This window comes from Symphalangus syndactylus, chromosome 8 (assembly GCF_028878055.3).
Source record: "Symphalangus syndactylus isolate Jambi chromosome 8, NHGRI_mSymSyn1-v2.1_pri, whole genome shotgun sequence".
Classification (NCBI taxonomy): Eukaryota; Metazoa; Chordata; class Mammalia; order Primates; family Hylobatidae; genus Symphalangus; species Symphalangus syndactylus.
In genome coordinates this window covers 138,296,703-138,317,594 of record NC_072430.2, presented here as the reverse complement: position 1 = coordinate 138,317,594, position 20,892 = coordinate 138,296,703, and the positions used below count along the sequence as shown (strand labels likewise).

Below are 20,892 nucleotides of genomic sequence, written 5' to 3'. Positions count from 1 at the left end.
CCTCCTGCCTCAGCCTCCTGAGTAGCTGGCACCACAGGTGTGCACCATCACACCTGGATAATTTTTTGACTTTTTGTAGAGATGGAGTCTCAGCACGTTTCCCAGGTTGCTCTCAGACTCCTGGGCTCAAACAATCCTCCTGCATCAGTCTCCCAAAGGGCTGAAATTACAGGTGTGAGCCACCCACCTGCCTACAAATCATTTCCAAATTAAAAGAGATGGGGAATTAAAAAAAAAACATAGGAGTAGCAATACTGGTATCAGATAAAATGGATTTTAAGGATTATCATTTAATGATAACAGCAAACTATGTGAAGAAAATGTAAGTCTCAAACCTACATGCACCAATCTAATCACTATGTATAAAGCAAAACCTATTCAAGAGCCAAAATATAACTGGAGCAGAATTTGTTATGTAAGGGGATTTTTTAAAAAGACATCCTTCCCAGAATTGGGCAGGTTCAGTAGAGGGTTTTTTAAAAGATAAAAAAAATTGGCCCAGTGTGGTGGCACGTGCCTGTAATCCCAGCACTTTGGGAGGCTGAGGCTAGTGAATCACTAGAATTCAGGAGTGTGAGACCAGCCTGACCAACATGATGAAAGCCCATCTCCACAAAAAATACAAAAAAAAAAAAAATTAGCTGGGTGTGGTACTGTGCATCTGTAGTCCCAGCTACTTGGGAGGCTGAAGCAGGAGAATCAGTTGAACCTGGGAGGTGGAGGTTGCAATGAGCCGAGATCCCATCACTGCACTCCAGCCTGGGAAACAGAGCGTGACTCATTCTCAAAAAAGAAAAAAAAAATTCAAAAGATAGAATTTTAGTTGTGTCCATGGAACATTTGTAAACATTGACCATATGGTAGCCACTAACTACATATGACTATTGAGCACTTGAAATGTGGCTATTCCAAATTGAGATATGCTGTAAGTGTCAGATATATGCTAGATTTTGAAGACTTAACAAGAAAAAACTATGTCAAATAGTTAAGTCATAATCTTATATTGAATATATGTTGAAAGGATAATATTTGTGATCTACCTGGTTAAACAATGCATTAGTAAAATTAATTTCAGTGGTTTCTTTTTGCTGGTTTCTAACATGCCCACTAGAAAAGTTTAAATTATGTATGTGGCTTACATTATATTTCTATTGGACAATTCTGTATGAGACCATCAAGGTAACCTATTAAGAATTTTTTAAGTAGTGTCTTCATAAGAAACATTCTTACTATAATACAAAATAACTAGAAAAAATAAGAGGGAGATGACTACAAAATTATTAACGATATCAGAATTAGGTAACAGCCTTATAGACAGTCACTGCGTCAAAGGAGAAATTTAAAAACTGATATTTAAATTATCTAAAAGCAATGAAAAGAACAGCAATTTTTACCAAAACCTAAGTAAAAGAAATCTTTTACTCGAGCCCTCAATGCTTCATTAAGAAAAATCAAATGTAAAGAAGTGTAATAGTCCTCTAACGAAGTTGCAAAAGCAGCTACAAATCAACCAAAAGAAACTAGGATGAAATCATTAAGGCAAAAATAAGCTGCAATTAATGAAATGGAAAATGAAACAGTAAAAAGAATATACAAATTCCACAGTTATTTCTTTGAGAAGACCAGTCAAATAATTCAACCTATCATAAACTTTAAATCAAGGAGAAAGAGAGGGAGAAAAAACGTAAGATTTCAACTTTGGTCTTGTGTATTTGTAGAAAAATTTCAAATCTAAGGGTCAACCAAACCAAGTAAGTAAGGGTGACAAAATAACAAACGAAATTAATGTAATAGAAATGATAATGGCACACCTATCACAGCTAACACATGATAAAGATTTTGGTGTAAATGATCTTTCATGCACTCAGTAAATTGGCACGAACATGGCAAAGGTCTCCAGGTGACACATCTTGTCCTGCAGGAGTCTTTTAAACTCTACTAATGATGATGATAGCTCTTCCTCTAAGAGGCCTAAGGTGATCTGTGAAAATTCTTCTTTATTGACCCAGAAACACCACAAAATCATGCAATTCAAGAGGTTTCAGTTTTCCTGTTCACTTAAAGGACATTCGTGAAACTACCCAGGCGGCCATCAATGTATGCATATACAAAGAGCCACCAAGTGTCTGAAGGATGTCACTTTATGGAAGCAGTGTGTACCATTTCGATGTTGCAATGGAGGGGCTGGCAAGTGTGCCCAGGGCCGAACAGTGGGGCTGGACACAAGGTCGGTGGCCCAAATAGGGTGCTGGATTTTTGCTGTGCATGCTTTAAAATGCAGAGAATAATGCTGAATATAAGAATTTAGATGTAGATTCTCTCATCATTAAGCTTATCCTAGTAAACAAAGCATCCAAGATGAGCCATGCGTCTTGCAGAGCTCATTATTGGATTAACCCTTACATGACCCCCCACTGCCACATCAAGATGATCTTTACTGATAAGGAACAAATTGTTCCTAAACCTGAGGATGAGGTTGCACAAAAGAAAAAGTTATCCCAGAAGAAACTGAAGAAAAAAAATACCTATGGCTCTGGAATAAATTCAGCATAAAATAAATGCAATTAAACTAAAATAATAAGAATGATAACAGATAATATTTATTGGGTGCTCACTATAACAACATTAAAACCACAATGCTTAGGGTACCTGTCCTAGGTCACATAGCTAGAAAAATGAGAGTGAAGATTTAAGCCAGTGCAGTTCAGTCTAAAGAATATATTCATAGTGAAAAACCAGAAGAAAAGAGCCACAATCACTATTCAAATGCCTTCCTAATTTTTCACATTTTTACAAATCTAAAGAACATATATATTTTTTATAATTCAGTAACTACATTGCATAAGGGGAAAAGAAAACAAGTAGAACAAATATCTTGTGGTTTGATCAAAAACTAAAATAAAGTTTAGTGTCCTTTGCAATAATACCTACACTAATAAAAAGAAGTACAGAAATAAGAATACAAAGGACCTAAACTCATGGAAGTTCATATAAATTCAGTGAATATGACAAAAAAGGGCTCAATTCTCTCACAAGAAAGATGGCTCCCTCATTGGGCTTGGTGGCTCATGCCTGTAATCCCAGCACTTTGGGAGGCCGAGGCAGGCAGATCACATGAGGTCAGGAGTTCAAGACCAGCCTGGCTAACATGGTGAAACCTCATTTCTACTAAAAAAAAAAAAAAAATTGCCAGGAGCGGTGGCACATGCCTGCAGTCCCAGTTACTCAGGGGACTGAGGCGGGAGAATCTCTTAAATCTGGGAGGTGGAAGTTGCAGTGAGCTGAGATTGGGCCACTGCCCTGCAGCCTGGGTGAAAGAGTGAGGCTCAGTCTCAAGTAAAAAAAAAAAAAAAAGGATGGCTCCCTCAATGGATTAAGAAACCAAATTCATCGGTGTGTGAATTTGGTTTTTCACATCCCAGAGTACTATTTCAATGAAACCCAAATATTCTGTATTAATGAAAGCCACCTCTGAAATTTTTGGAAAAAGAATAGATCCCACTATAGAAACCTGGAGTGGAATAGGGTGGGTTTGGTGATGTGCTCAGCCCCTCCAGAGAAACCCTTCCCTTCTTGGACACATGTCCATTCATCACTGGTCCCAGCTTCACTGGGCTTATAGATTCACAGTCTTATCTCTTCCCTAGTCCCTTCCACCCACTCTTGATAATTTCAGCATTCCAAGTAGAAGAAGACCCTTTTGACATGCAACCATCACCGTACCTTCCAAACTCTACGATGTCCCCCCATCATACACCAGACCCCAAACCCCTGGTCAGAAAAACTTTTCTCAGGACAGATCACTCTCTGGAAACTGAACTCCATGTTTCATTCTCTGATCACATGCAATGCATCCATCCCACCTTCACTGTCCCACTTCCACTCAACTGAGTCAACCTCTTTGACACTTCCACTTTACTGTGAGTGCTTAAGTCTCCTGTGGTCACCTTTCTATCTTTTGCAAGACGGGACCACGAAAAATTATCATGTCTGCAATTGTAATTTACTGTTGCATCATCGTTCCACTGAAAATCAGGCAAGCAAAAACCCCAGGATGGATCAGTTCTGAATGTAGTGTCCCTGATCCTGCCCAGCTGAAGGACATGCACAACCATGAAGATGGTGCCTTTACGAACAGTGTCCATGAGTCACAGCAGTCCTTGTCCATCCTTTGACAGACCCTCGTCCGTGCCTCTTCTTCCTCTCAATGACCACTGAAAACTTGAAATACACTAAGCCCCTCAACAGTTTATCTCACTGAAGACTATTACGACAAAGAAGCAAAGATAAAATCTTTGGAAATATAAGTAGATATGGAAGCACTTGTAAGTAAATACATTTTTTAGAAAGTGTTTTGCCTGGAACATTGATTGGATGAAGGCACCAATACAGACCTGAGATAGTGGCTTCCTGTTGGCACAGTTGATGCCCCCAATGAAGACCATGTTGGGCATGATCGGCCTGGGGTATTCCATCACAAAGTCCCATCGGAACAGCCAGACAGATGCATGGCTGAGAAGATCCGCCACTGACACCTCTCTCTGAAAAAGCTCAGAGGCAAGGCTTGCATAGGGAGCATAAAGAGCATGGCAAAGGGAGAACAGGGCCAGAGGGTAGAGCATGTTCTTGACCCTTTGCAGGAATGTCATGTGGTCTGAATTGGTCGTTAGTAACTTAGGAATATAAGAGTAAGGATTTGGACACTGTGTGCCCTCAAAGTCTAAGTCACACGGAATGTTCCTCAAAAAATACACAGTAGGAATCGACAGGTACTTAGCCAGCACCGCCCCGCAGAGGTTAACAGGGTCTGTTAAAACTACATCAAAGGAAGTAGCATTCAGGTGCCTGATCAGGGCTTCATTATGCAGTAGCTCCGCACAAGACCTATGAAAGACCAAAGACATATTGTTCATAATTGCCATACTTCTAGAATATCTCTTCAGAAGATGTTCTGTTTCAAAGAACCATTGAGTGTGGCTCAGCACAAGGTGATCAAATTCCTCCTGGGTCCATGGAATTACATAGGTTGTCAGGGTGAAAAAGTTCTCTTCTTTGATGTGCATATTCACCTCTGGGGTGAGGACCACCGCCTGGTGGCCTCTGGCATGGAGCTCCCGCACGGCCTCCCGCATGCTGAGCCAGTGGCTGCCATCAGTGGGTACCACCAGCACCTTCCCACTCTCAACCCAGGGCTGGACACTGAGGAGAAGGAGCAGTCCTGTGGCCAGCTGTGGCAGGGGAACCTGGAGTCCTGTGGCCATCTCAGCAGAAGCCACCGACAGCTGACTGTCCACCCCACGTTGTGCCTCCTGGAATTATTTCCTTCGTCTTAATTGCCTTGTAACTGAGACACCTAGCAAATCAACATGTAATTGAAGACAGAGTGCCCTCCTCCAGTTACTTATTACCTGTTAATCTATAATTGTCTTGCATTATGGGCCCCACCCTGGGAAAGACCGATCACTCTTATCTTGAAAAACTCATCTGACCCTGTGCTCGCTCTGGGAACATCCCAGTTCAAGCTCTTGTTTCTCATCCAATTCCCAACACAAGGCTGTGAACCCCCATTTCATGTCACTGTCTCCTACTTCTCTGTTAACCACGTTTATCAGGCAGCAACTGAGGTCTGAGGAGTCACCATTGCGCTAGTCCCCAGTCATATGCTCTCTGCTGGATGTGACCCTATTTGCTAACTCTTAAAACTCTTTCTTCCCACATATGGGTAACACAGCACATCCAAAAAGCAGACAACATTGCTAAGCCAGCTTTCTTTAAACAGCGAGTGGGGAGGCTGGCTATCTAGTTTTGGTCTTTTTTTGCACAACGATATTTCTTGTAAGGATCACAGAGGACTCTCTCTGAAGTGGCTGTCAATATAAAGAAAGCTGCAGGGAGGCTGAGCTCAAGATGTGATGATCAGATTCTTGGGAAGGCTTTGTTGAGGATTCTCCATCTACACCATGGAAGAAGCGGTGCTGCTGTCTAAAGCACACATGGGCAAGACAACCCTAGCAAGGACCCACGGTGGGTTCAGGGAGCTCCTGCTCACCAAGGGAGCGGGGGAGCTGGAGCCTGGCCTCAGATCTTGCACTGTCTGAATTCCTCTTCTGAATGCCGAAGGCTCCAGTCTTCTGCAAGTCTGCTTAGAGACTGAAGTGTCCATTCATCCAGGCCTTTATTTCATCTTGAGGATTATGGTCAGGCTTTTCTCCAAGTCAATCCAGCACCAAGTTCTGATAAGAATGGTTCCTCCAGAACAGAATAATGTGTGGGGGCCCTAGTCCAAATTTCAAGAAGGAGAATTAAACGTGTGCCTTTCTAAGGGAGAGACCCTGAGCACTCATAATGGTCTCAAGCCCATGAGGCTCGTCCTGCTCCAGAAAGTCACTCATACTTGTGCTTGGCAAGATTGCTGACCCCTTGTCCTGGTCGCCCCAGGATGATGTGGGCAGGCTCTCTGGGCTGTGCACACTTTCTATCTCACTTCCTCTGTGTCTACATGCCTGGCCGTGTCTGCCATTGCTGGTGAGGCTGAGGCTTCCCTTAGGGAGGAAGTTACCCCATTAGAAATCCACATTGATAACAGATTCCACCTTTGGACAGAACCCATGGGACAGGCAGTGAATGGAGCTGTCCACCAGGGGGCGCAGGCAGGATGGCACAGAGAAGGCAGGTCTGCAAGGGCTTTGGGAACTTTCCAGGGGAGGATGATTCCCGGGGAGTCGTGAGGACACAGAGTGTTAGAAAGGGATTCTCAGCTGTGGGTGCAACATCTCGGCCTCTGAACTATTCCTCCAACCCCCTTAAAACTGTATGCCTCCTAAGCACCCTCCTGATGAGCCCGGGGTGAGGGTGGAACACGCCTGGGAGGGTGCTCTCGCCACATTCAAAGGGCTCCCCTGTTCTATCTCCATGCAGTGGTGTTTTATTTAGACACCAATGTCATCTAATTCCTGGTCCCACGTCTAGGACTCCTAGACCCTGGGGAGGCCCATGTATCTTGGAAGATGGTGGTGCCTTCAGAGACATGGGAGCGCTGGGGAGAGCAGGACTGTGGAGAGGGAGTAGCTCACGTTCCTGGTGCCCGGGAAATAGGAGGAGATGCCCAAGGCATCAGCTTCCAGGGTCTGGAGATGAGGAGGGGTCTGGGCTGCACAGATAGACTTGGAGCCATCAGCATATGTGGTAGTTGAAGCCATGGGTGTCAGTGAGCTCACCCCAGAAAAATTCAGAGATAGAAAAAGGCACCCAATAGCCTGATCTGAATGATTGTATATTCCCCTCTGCCAATCTCAGAGACATAAACAAAGACCTAAACAAAGACTAAGTGGTCTAAAGACCTCTTTCCACCCAAACCTACAAACTTAAACTGTTTAACTTTTTTAAAAAACATAGAAACAAATCCTCACACCTTTTAGTAGACAAAGATTCCTTAGATAGGACACGAGGGGTACAAAACACAAAACGTTTGCTAAAATTGACTTAATCAAAACTTATGACTTTTGCTCCTTGAAAGACATTGTTTTTTAAAAAGTGAAACAAAGGATACCACACACCAGAAGTAAACAGAAACACAACTATCTGACATAGCACTTGTATCCAGAATATGGAAAGAACTCACTACTCAAATATAAGAAGACAAACAAACCAATAAAAGTGTGCAGAAGATTTTGAAAGGGCACCTTTTAAAAGAAAACAGGCATATGATCAATAAGCACATGGAAAGATCATCATCAGTCATAAGAGAAATGCAAATTCAAACCCAGTGCAATTCTACTACACACCCATTAGGATGGCTAAAACGTAAAAGACCAAAAATAGCAAGTCTTAGCAGAAATAGAGAGCAGCCAGAACTCTAATACATTGCTGTTAGGAATGTAAAATTGTGTAACTGCTTTGGAAACAGTTCAACTGTTTCTTATGAAGTCATACATACAGCTACCATGCAACCCAACAATCCCACTTTTAAGTACTAACCCAAGAAAAATGAAACCTCAGAAACACTTGTACTCGAATAGTCATAGCAGCTTTATTCATAATAGCCAACAACTGGAAACTATCCACATGTCCATCAATAAATAAATGCATAAGCAAATGATGATATAGCTATACAACGAAATGCTACTCAGAAATAAAAAGGAATGAAATGTTGATACATGCAACAACGTGAAAGGATCTGAAGAGACATTATGCTGAGCCAAAGAGGCCAGACATGAAAGAGTATACCTGTGTGTTTTTCATTCATAATTGTATGATTCCATTCAGGTGAAGCTCTAGAAAAGACAATTCTATTATCCAGCAACAGAAACCACCCAGGTTGCCTAAGGTGAGGGGAGTTATTAGGTGACTGAGATAGGACAGAAGGGAAGTTACTGGGTAATGGGGTGGTCCATGTCTTGAATGTGGTGATGGTTGCACAGGTAAATAAAATCATTACAACTCAGAAATATACAAGTAAAATGGTGCACTTTATTGCATGTAAACAATACTCCAATAATGTTTATTTTAGTAGCAGCAATTGAAAACATATCATTCAATTAAAAAAGAATAAAACTTTCCCAAGCTGACCAAAAGACCAAAACCTACCATACAAAGCCCTACCTATTCCGAGAAACACTCACAGCAAAACACCTATATTTAATAATGCTTCTTTCACATCCTGGTATATTTTTTGAATTTTAAGTTTAAATTTGTAAGTACTTACATATATCACAGTAGGAAAAAGAATTCCTAAAAGAGAGTAAGAGACAGAGACTTCAAATACTAAATACTTATAAGCCCCAAAATGATTGCTTTAAAAGTTGGCAGGTCATCCTTTCTGGAGGACATTCTTATTGAGTGTTCACCCATAGATTATTAAAAGACATTTAGATTAGGACATAGAAAAATCTATATAGTAATAGGTTTATATGACAAACTAGTAACAAAAAATCTGACATCTAAATAGAAAATATCATTAATTTGAAGGGTAATTCGCAGTGTGGACAAGTTATTTCCTATCTCATCCCAGTGGCCACCCCTCCCCAAGACTCTCAAATGTACTTCTGGTGAGGATCCACAACCAGCTCAGGATAGAACATGTGACCTAGGCCTCAACCAATCAGCATGTCTCATCCCCTTGGCCACCGTGATTAGTTCAGAGATGGGCATGTGACTTCATTAGAGCCAATGAGGCAGAAGAACTTTAACTAGGAATCCTGGGAAAAGAACTCAGGCTGAAGCCCCTGCTCATTGGGTATTATGAGACTGAGAAGGAAGTCATGGCCAAGGAAACAGAGACAGGAAATGGAAACATGTAAATGGGTTCTGGTGACATAGTTTGGCTCTGTAGCAAGCAATACCTAACCAGATATCCCCCGAGATTGTTCTAGTATGTGAATCAATAAAAGAGCTTAAAAAAGAAAGCCCTGCAACAAATTCACTGAATCAAGAATTTGGGGAAGTTGCCCAAATTAAGTGATCACAGGTTGCATTGATTTTGGGGGGAGTGGGGAGTTGGTCAGGGTCTTGCTCTGTTGCCCAGGCTGGGGTGCAATGATGCAAACATAGCTCACTGGAAGCTTGAACTCCTGGGCTCAAATAATCCTCCCACCTCAGCCTTCTGAGTAGTTAGGCCTACAGGCATGCGCTACCATGCCCAGCTAAGTTTTTACTTTTTGTAGTGAAGGAATCTCACTATGCTGCCTAGGCTGGTCTCAAACTCCTGGGCTCAAGCTATCCTCCTGCTTCAGCCCCACAAAGTGCCGGGATTATAAGCATGAGCCACCACGCTCAGCCAGTTGCATCAGTTCTATTAAATGTAGAAGGTACATACCAGTTCTTATCTTCACTGGTGAAACAACTTGATAAAAGAAAACACACACACACAGAAGACGTTTAAATGAAAAATTAATAAGGGAAATGCAAATTCAAATAACCTTGAGATATTTTTTACCTATGGATTGTCAAAAACCAAAAGCGTTTGACAATAATACATGTGGCAAGGATACGAAGGAAAGTGTACACTTACACATTGCTAAGGGAAGAATAACTTGCTAATGCCTAATGACATTTAAAATGTGCACGACACAGTAAGTCCATTTTCCGGCAACTCCGCTATGGAAACTCCCACACAGGAGCACAGTGAGTCATATACTAAGATGTTTATTCTAATTCGTTTGAATAAAAGTAAAAAGCAAGGTGCAGAGTGGGGGAAGATATTTGCAATACCTATAACTGCCAAAGAACTAGTATCCAGAATGCATACATAATTCGAGTAGACAACCCAGTGGGCGATAGACTTGAATGGGCAAAAGAGAAAATCCAAATGACCAATAAGTATATTTTAAAACCCTCAATATAATCAGTCATGTACATAACTAATGCCTTAGCAATCAGGGATATGTACAATCACTCTGAAAAATAGTTACATCTTATTAAATTAATGATATGCACACCCTCCAACGCAGCAGCTCCACCCCTAGGTATATACTCTAAAAACCCACTCACACGTGTTTCAGAATGTAAAAGAATGTTCGTTGTAACATTGTTCACAATAGTGAAAAGCTAGATACAACCCAAAGCCCATCAACAGTAGAATGGATAAATAAAATTGTGGTGTATTCATACAATGGGATATATCCAGTACTGACAATCCACAAACTACAACTTGTAAAAACACACATCATGAATCTCTCAAACATAAGGTTGAACCAAAAAAAAAAAAAAGGCAAGACAAAAAAAAAAACAGTAAAATTCTATTTATATTAAGTACCGAAACAGGTAAAATCATCTATATTATTTAGAGATGCAAATTTAGGTGGCAAATTGTAAAGAAAAGCAAAGAAATAGCCGAGGGAGGGAGAACATCAAAAAGAATAGCTCATGGATGTTGAGCTTAATACCTAGGTGATAGGTTGATCTGTGCAGCAAACCACCATGGCACATGTTTAGTTATGTAACAAACCTGCACATCCTGCATGTGTGCCCAGGAACTGAAAATAAATGCTGATGAAAAAAACACAAAAGAAATAATCATCACAAAAGTCAAAGAAAAGAAGGAAAGGGAATAGAACGGAGGGCAGGCACCCAGGATGGATGTCTGGGTGCTGATAAACTGGAGTGACCTCCAGGGTAGAAAACCTAACGCAGAGTATTTTGGGGGTCCCTCAGCTGCCGTGCAAAGTGGAGGACATGCAGATGGGACTCTGTCCACCTGAGCAGCTTCCTCTACCTTGGGGGCTGGCTGACCATGGATCCTAGGTTCCTGTTGATTCTTACTGCCTATCTGTGAAGAATCAAGTTTCTTTGCCTGACTTGCACAAGCGTTCCGTCTCACCAGACTCATACTCTGGCAGCTAGGATTGTAAAATGCCTCCAACCAGAGCTGGGAAGTGCCAGGTCCAGGAATCTTAGTAGAGACTGCCGAGGTGTTTAGAGTCCTGCCCTGGGATTGGCAACCCAACCCAGATGCTGCATGGTATTTCTCTCCCAGAGATGGGTACCAGTGTAGGGCACTCTGCTTCACAGTCACTGTCAACCCTGAGATTTCAGAATTCTATGACTTTTCAGTGACAAGAAGGAGTGGGGTGGGGAGTAGAAAACAAACCCACAGTGATGGGGCACAGACAGTAGAAACACTGATTTCTCTAGTCTTCTTATCACATACTTAGGTCCACCTCCCATCTCCACTCTTACCCTGAGGTTTGAGAAACACCTAGAAAAAAAGCTGTGTTTCTAAGCCACTGTAAAATCCTCAGCACCACGCCAGCCTGGATACCCTCATGTACCCAGCCTATGGTGAAACCTCAACGGTCATTTGCTCTGACCAAGTCTATGGCTGAAAGACCACGTGAAGTTTGAGTGGTAAATGTACTTGGCCTCTGCTTTTGTACATTAGCCTAAATTGGAAGAATGTTTTTTCAGGGTCACCAGCTTGAATAGTTCCAAAAGGCACTATCTACATAGCACCTGGCCCTGGGGCCCACCCCTGAGGTTGTGCAATCCAGCTGCCCTGGTTCTCTCACTCTCCCAACTGCACATTTGCCCCTGCCAGGGCCAGCTTTGTGGAGGAGCAGCCTGGGCAGACACACCACATTCCACATTTAGAAGGTTCTCATGCTTTGTTTAATACTTTGCTGTCAGTGTCCTGAAATTCTTTTTTTTTTTTTGAGACAGAGTCTAGCTCTGTCATCCAGGCTGGCATGCAGTGGCGTAATCTCGGCTCACTGCAACCTCTGCCTCCCAGGTCCAAGTGCAAGTGATTCTTACACCTCAGCGTCCTGAGTAGCTGGAACCACAGGCATGCACCTCCACGCCCAGCTAATTTTTTGTCTTTTTAGTGGAGGAGTTTCACTATTTTGGCCAGGGCAGTCTTGAACCCCTGGCCTCAAGTGATCTGCCTGCCTCAGCTTCCCACTTCAGCTTCAGCCACTGTACTCGGCCTGAAATTCTTAATAATTTTTGAACAAGGGGCATTTTGCACTAAGACTCAAAGTATGCAGCTGATCTGTTACCGACCTACCTGCTCAGAGTGTTAAAAGATAACAATATACCAGTGAATTTGTATACCAGTGGTTGTGAATATTATCTCACAACTACAACTTGTGAGAAGACCTTCAACTTCCTAGAACTGTCAACTCAGTTTTTTCTCTCTTCAGAGCCTTTCCCAGATCCATAAACCATTTCTATCCCTTGCCACAAGCAATATCATCAGCTGCTCTTCATAGCTGAAGGTAATCTCCCCACCCTGATTCTTAAAAAGGTATTTATTACCATTAAATTTGCCTCATGTGTGTCTGCTAAAAAATATGTGCAATTCTGAGGGATAAGTTATGAGCCACCTCTGAAGACAAGTCTCTAATAAGTATCATTTTAAAGGCACAAACAAAATAAAAGCAAAACCTCATGTAATAAGACAAAAATTGAGAGAATGTGTTGCTGGAAAACTCAACTTACAAGAAATACTAAAGGAAGTTCTTCAGGTTGAAAGCAAGTGACCTCATAGAATAATCTGAATTCATACAGAAAAAAAGCACTGATAATAGTAATCATGTAGTTATAAAAGGCAGTACCAATGCATACTTCCCCTTTATTCTCTGTCTCTCTCTCTCTCTCTCTTTCAGATGAAGTCTCGCTCTTGTCCCCCAGGCTGGAGTGCAATGGCACGATCTTGGCTCACTGCAACCTCCGCCTCCCGGGTTCAAGCAATTCTCCTGCCTCAGCCTCCCGAGTAGCTGGGATTACAGGCGCCTGCCACCATACCCGGCTAATTTCTGTGTTTTAAGTAGAGATGGGGTTTCACCATGTTGGCCAGGATGATCTTGATCTAGGCTGGTCTCAGGTGATCCACCTGACTCGGCCTTCCAAAGTGCTGGGATTACAGGAGTGAGCCACCGCGCCCGGCCCTATTCTCTTAACTGATTTTAAAAGCAAGCCTAAAAAGCAATATACATATATATAATTATATTGTTGGGACTATAACATACGGAAATGTAATATATTTGACAATAATAGCACAAGGGAGGCAGTTGGGAGCAAAGGTAAGTTGGGCTAAGAAATGATACCATAAGGTAACTCAGATCCACAAGAACAAAGGAAAAGAACCAAAAATGATAAACAAAAAGGTTAACGTAACAAACTCTATAAATACATACTTGCTCTTCTTTCTTCTCTCTGATTCTTGAAAGCATGTGCATTTATATAAAGTAATATTCTCACCATGTATTGTTTAGTTTGTAACATATATAGATGCACCATGTATAACAATAATATCATAAAAAGGGGAGAAAGGAAATAGAGCTATATAGGAATGACATTTCAATATTTAACTGGAATTAAGTTGGTATAAACCTGAAGTAGATACTGGTAAGTTAAAATTGATGTGCTAAGCCCTAGAACAACCACTCAGAACACAACTTTTTTAAATAGTGGAAAGAAAAACATTAAAGGATTTTACACGTTGCACTAGACAATATTCACTCAATGCAAAAAAAAAAGCAATAAAGGCGGAACAGAGGAACAAATAAATACTTGAGAGATATAGAACATAAAAAGTAAAATGGGGCCAGGCACAGTGGCTCACACCTGTAATCCCAGTACTTTGAAAGGCTGAGGTGGGTGGATCACTTGAGGTCAGGAGTTTGAGACCAGACTGGCCAACATGGCAAAACTCTGTCTCTATAAAAAATACAAAAATTAGCCAGCCATGGTGGCGCACACCGGTAGTTCCAGCTGCTCGGGCGGCTGAGGTGGGAGAACCGCTTGAACCCAGGAGGCGGAGGTTGCAGTGGGCCAGGATCACACCACTGCACGCCAGCCTGGGTGACAGAATGAAATTTTGTCTCAAAAAAGAAAAAAAAGAAAAAATGATGGTAGACATAAATCCATCTACATCAATAATAGTATTAAATGTGAATGGATTAAACAACTCAATTAAAAGACAGACATTATCAGACTGGATTAAAAACAAGGCCTAATAATATCTTGTCTGCAGAAGATACATTTGAGATTTAAAAACAAAAAACTTTATATTTAAAACTTAAATTTTACAAAGTAAAATGGTGGAAAAACAATATATCATGAAACAGCAACCAAAAGAAATGCAGACTGGTTATACTAATGTCAGATAAAATGGACTATTTTTTAATGACACAGTATCATGAAGTGAGATAATATAGAGCTTAAAACAAAAAATATTACTAGCAATAAAGAGGGAACATGTGTAATGGTGTCTCTCCACCAGGAAACTAAACTAAACACAAAGCAAGAAGGCAGAAAATAATAAAGAATAGAGGGGAAATTAACGACACAGAAGTAGAGAAGCAATAGAGAAAAATCAACAAAACCAAAATTGTTTATTTGAAAATATAGACAAAATTGATAAACCTTAAGTTAGATCAACAAAGAAAAAAGAGAGAAGACTCAAATTGCTAAAAATATGAAATGAAAGAGGGAACATTACTACCAACCTTACAGAAACAGAAAGTATTATAAGGGAACACTCTGGACCATTTTATGCCAAGCAATTAGATAACTTAGATAAAATTGACAAATTCCTAGAAAGAAACAAACTACTGAAATTGAATCAAGAAGAAATACAAAATCTAAATAAAGCCATAACAGGTAAAAAGATTAAATTAGTAATTTTAAAACTTCCTGCAAGAAAAGCCTAGGCCCAGACAGCTTCACTAGTGAATTCTATCAAATATGTAAAGAATGAACACCAATTCTTGACAGACCGTTCCCAAAAAATAGAAAAGAAGAGAACATTCCCCAGTTTCTTCTACAAGGCCAGTAATATTCAGATAGCAAACACAGACCAAGGCTTCACAAGAAAATAAAACTTCCAATATCTCTTATGGATATGATGCAAAAGTCCTCAATAAAATGCTGTCAAACCAAATTCAGTAACATGTAAAAGGATTATACAACATGATCATGTGAGATTATTCTAGGAATACCAGGTTCGTTTAGCACCAGCAAATCAATTAACACATATCACTAGAATAGGGGACCAAAAAGAAAGCCATGTTCATTTCAATAGACACAGAAAAAGCATTTGACAAAACCGAACACCTCAGGTATGATAAGAATACTCACCGAGCTGGGAATAGATGACAATTTCCTCAATCTCATAATGTGGGGGGCATCTACTCCAAAAATCTCCAGTTAACACCTAATGTGCTAAAAGACTGAATGCTTCCCCACCTAAGATCAAGAACAAGATAAGAATCTCCTCTTTCCACTTCTATTCAACACCATACTAGAGGTTCAAGCCAAGGCAATTAGATAAGCAAAAGAAATAAATGTCATCCTTATTAGAAAGGAAGAAGTAAAGCTATCTCTATTTGTAGATAACATGATCTTGAATGTAGAAAATCCTAAGAAATCCACTAAAAAAACTATTAGAACAAATAAACAAGTTCAGAAATGTTGAAGTACGAGATCAATATACAAAACTCAACTGTATTTCTAGACACTAGCAATGAACAATACAAAATTAGAATTAAGAAAACAATTCTATTTAAAATAGCGTCTAAAAAGAATAAAATAGGAATAGATTTAATTTTTTTAAGTGTGGCACTTTACACTGAAAAGTAAAAAATAATGTTGAAAGATATTAAAGAAGACCTAAGTAAAAGGAAAGACATCCCATGTTTATGAATCAGAAGATTTAATCTCATTAAGTTGGCAATAACTCACAAATTGACCTATAGATTCAACACAATTTCTATCAAAATTCCAGCTGGAATTTTTTGCAGAAATTGACAAACTGGCCCTAACATTCATATGGAAATTCAAGGTACCCAGTATGGCCAAAACAACTTAAGAAATAACAAATTTAGAAGACTTGTAATTCCCAATTTCAAACTTGCTATAAAGCTACAGTAATCAAGTCTGGGCGCAGTGGTGCACGCCTGAAATCCCAGCACTTTGGGAGCTTGAGGCAGGTGGATCACCTAAGGTCAGGAGTTTGAGACCAGCCTGGCCAACATGGCAAAACCCTGTCTCTACTAAAAACAAAACGAAACAAAACAACAACAACAACAAAAGCTACAGTAATCAAGACAAACACTGGCAGTTCCTCAAAAGATTAAGTATACAGTTACCATATAACCCAGCAATTCCACTACTAAGTATATACCCAAGAGAACTGAAAACGCATACCCCAACAAAACTCACACACAAATATGTCCACAGTAGCTTTATTCATAATAGCAAAAAAGGGGAAACAACCCAAATGTCCATCAATTTACAAGTAGATATACAAACTGTGGTATATGCATAGAACAGAATATTATTTGGCAATATAAAGTTATTCCACAACATGAATGAACCTTGAAATCTTTATGCTAAAGGGAAAAAGTTACTCATATATTTTGTGAATGGAATCCATAGAAACAGACAAATCCATAAGGACAGAAAGTTGATTAATGGCTACCAGGGGCTGGAGGAAGGAGAGAAAGAAGAGTGAGTGATAATAGATATAAGGTATCTTTCGGGAGTGACTGAAAATGTTCTAAGGTTGACTATGGTGATGGTTGTAAAAATCTGTGACTATACTGAAAACGATTAAAATGAGTGAATTGTATGTATGTGAATTGCATCATAATAAAGTTATATTTTTATAACCCCTTATTCTCATTATCCTGGAGTTATCTAAATTACTAAACAGTCAAGTTTCTAGTCTTTTATGTACTCATGTTGAATACTTTTTTAGCTGAATCATTCTAGCATTCAGCTACTCTTTAGATAATTACCTATTAACAGAAACACTGCTGCCAAACTGTTCCACATGCCTGGAAATGCCCCAGATAATCAGCCATAAAGATAAACACAGGGTTTTGAAAGAGAGGCAGAATTTTAAAGGCATTGTAGACATTGGCCTAAGCCACATATTTTAAAAAGTGCCTATTAAGAATGACTTGGCATTTTGGGGCTTTTGTTCTACTGAGTTGCCTAGAATGAACCCACAGCTCAGCCAACAAAGGCTGAGATTCAGCCTGAATGAGCATTCCTTGTAAAGACCTCTGTAGGGAGACAAACAGCTCAGAAGGTGGGCACAGGATCCTTGCTGCCCTCCACACCTCCAGGCTGGGGGCCTTGCTGGGTAGACACCACTGGATTCACTTGGAATTGATTTAGATCAGAGTTTCTCAATTTCAGCACTCGTGACATTTTGAGCCAGAGTAATTCTTTGTTGGGAGTTGGGGGACGGGTATTTTTCACACATTGTACAACTTTCAACAGCATCCCTGGCCTCTACCTACGTCCTACTGACTGTTTCGCCTCTCCAATTGCAACACTAAAAATGTCTTCAGACGTATCTGTCCTAGGGGAAAAATCAGTTCTATTTGAGAACTACTATTTAGATGATTCCAGAACATAAGAGGAGGAAACTTGGGAACAGAACTAGTCCTGAGGAACTGGGGTCTAGTTTTCTGGGAAAATGCTCCTTAAAAAATGCTGCAAGAAAACCACATTCATTGTTTTTATAACCTCTCAGCGAGAAAGTTTCAGCCTGTATTCAGGCCTAGCTAGGCTCTAGGCCTGAGCTTGCATTCTATTCCTTTCTACAGACCAGGCTGGGAAGAGAGGATGTCCTAGAGCCAGAGCTCTGGCCATGACCTGACTCTATGGTGTGAATGGCCCTGTCCTTCAGAAGGCTTGAACAGTTCTTTGTATCACAAGTAGAAGAGACTAGGATTTACTTCTGACCTCTTTTGTTCTAAGAAAAACACTCCAATGACCCTTCTAATAATGAAATGCAAAGCTAAATTCACTTCTAAAATGGAGATATTTGAAACCTAGCCATACCAAAAGGAAAAGAGGTTAGCCCTGGGGCAGATGAAACTCAACTAAATAGCAAAAAGGACAGCATAAGAGTGTCCCAGCATCTGGCCTGGATTCAAGCCCCTATAGGAAGAGAAGGGCCTAAAAACAAAGGTTCTTTTTTCTTCCATGCAACAGCATGAGATTCTGGGGAAGAAGTGAGGACCAGAGAGATAGACAGAAAGGTTGCAAGGCACCTATGAGAATCTGGCATAAGTAGAACTGTTTTGGGACAGGTGATGAGGTGCACAGGGCTAGAGAGGAGGCCCTGGGCAGGGCTGGGGTAACTTGTTTCAGGACATCTGGGACTGCCTGGTGGCTCAGCCTCTGATGTTCTTACAGCAGGAATCACCACCTGGGTGGCCAAAGAGCTTCTCCGAGGGCCAGCTTGGACAGAAACCAAGCAGCCCTCTGAGATGGCCAAGTCCCTCCTTGAGCAGAGGAGGCAGGTAAGGCTTTGGTCAAAGTCGCAAAGTCACACCAACACGGGAATAAGAGGGAAGTGATCCTGCCTTACTCTTCCACAAGGTGAGGCTGGGAGCCCAGAGGTTACCATGAGAAAGGATACTCTTTCTTTGTGAATCATAGCATTACGTAAAAAATGGTCACCAAGCTATGGTTTTCAAAAGGCTTTGCACATTTTTTTTAGAAATGTATTTGTTTTATAGTTGGGCCAATAGTTACCTATAAAGCATGCTTACTAACCTGATAGGCAAAATTGAATTCCACTGTTTATTAATCTGAATTTCTTGGATTATTTCTGAAATTAAAGATGTTCTTAAAGTTTTATTGGCCACACGTGTTCTGTTTACTTTATGTATTGCCTGATTATGTGATTTGCCTAACGAGGACTGCATTTTTAAGCTATAAATCAGGGCTTCATTTTCTATGATCTGTGATATATCTTCTTTTCTTAAATAATTTATTGTGATGAAGTGACATAAAATTAACCACGTTAAAGTGAACAATTTCATGGCATTTAGCACATTCATGTTTTGCAACTGACACCTCTATCTGGTTCCAGACATTTCCATCTGTCCAAAGACACATTTTTTTCATAGTGTTGAAAGGGTTTGATTGTTGGACAAAAGAAATTCTATTCTGATCACTTTAATTTAATTCCTAATAATTAAAAGTGCATGTTGATAATTACATATCACAATACAGAATGTTCTCTAGGATGACATGCTGGGAATACAGTTGAGATACAAACGAGGTCAAGCACCAGATACAGGGTCACAGGGCTCAAAAAGTATATTCACTATAGCCCAGTTTCTTAATATAACTGAGTACAACTTTTTGAAAAAATAAGATGATTGGTACCAACGTGCAGAAATGATATTTTTTCCTTCTTATGCCAAATATATCTTTGTAATAAGAATAAATAGCTTTCATTTACTTTTTTCCAATACCCTAGACTTCCAGGAGAAGGAATAAATAGATTTGATTCAATCAATAGTATGAAATCACTAAATAAATGCATAACTTTTGCTTATTAACTTCTTAATTAGATTTTCCTGAAATTAAAAAGGAAATTTAAAAATTACTTGAAACAAATGAAAATGGAAACACAATGTATCAAAATCTATGGGCTAGAGCAAAACCAGAACTAAGAGAGAAGTTTTTAACAATAAATGCCTACATCCAAAAAGCAGAAAGATTTTGAATAAACAACCTAACAATGCACCTCAAGGAACTAAAAAAGCAAAAGTAAACCAAACTCAAACTTTGTAGAAGGAAAGAAATAATAAAGATCAGGGAAAAAATAAATTAAATTGAGACTAAATAAACAATGAAAAAGACCAATGAAACAAAAAGTTGTTTAAAAAAAAAGATAAACAAAATTGGCAAACCTTGAGCTAGACTAAGAAAAAGAGAAAACACTCAGGAAAAATCAGAAATGAAAAAGGAAACACAGCAACTGACCCCACAGAAATACAAAGGATCATTAGCGATTATTGTGAACTACTGTATGCCAACAAATTAGAAAACCTAGAGGAAATGGATACATTTCCAAACACAAACAACCTACCAAGATTGAACAAAGAAGTAATAGAAAACCTCAACAAACCAATATAAGTAACAAGATTGAAGCAGTAATAAAAAGTCTCTCATCAAAGAAAAGCCCAGGACAGGATGGATTCACTGCTGAATTCTACCAACCATTTTTAAAAGAACTAATACCAATTCTACTCAAACTATTACAGAAAAATGAAGAGGAGAGAATACTTCCAAACTCATCCTATGAGACCAGTGTTACCCTGATACCAAAACCAGACAAGGACACAACAAAAAAAAGAAAACTGCAGACCCGTATCTCTAATGAATATAGATGCAAAAATCTCAACAAAATACCAGGAAACCAAATTCAATAACACGTTAAAAAGATAATTAATCTTGATACATTTATTGATATATTGATATTAATACATTGACAGAATTTAGGACAGAACTCATATGATCATTGTAGATGCTGAAAAAACGTTCAACAAAATTCAACGTCCTTTTATGGTACACACTCTCAATAAACTGGCTACAGAAGGAACATACCTCAAAACAATAAAAGCCATATATGATAAA

The 20,892-nt window shown here is 39.9% G+C and overlaps 1 protein-coding gene and 1 pseudogene across 1 annotated transcript in view; both read right to left on the bottom strand.

Moving 5' to 3' along the window:
- Window positions 1-20,892, bottom strand: part of UGT1A6 (UDP glucuronosyltransferase family 1 member A6) — a 63,509-nt gene that overhangs the window by 38,728 nt on the left and 3,889 nt on the right. The window lies entirely within an intron of this gene.
- On the bottom strand, window positions 4,726-5,261 carry LOC129488613 (UDP-glucuronosyltransferase 1A3-like; annotated as a pseudogene).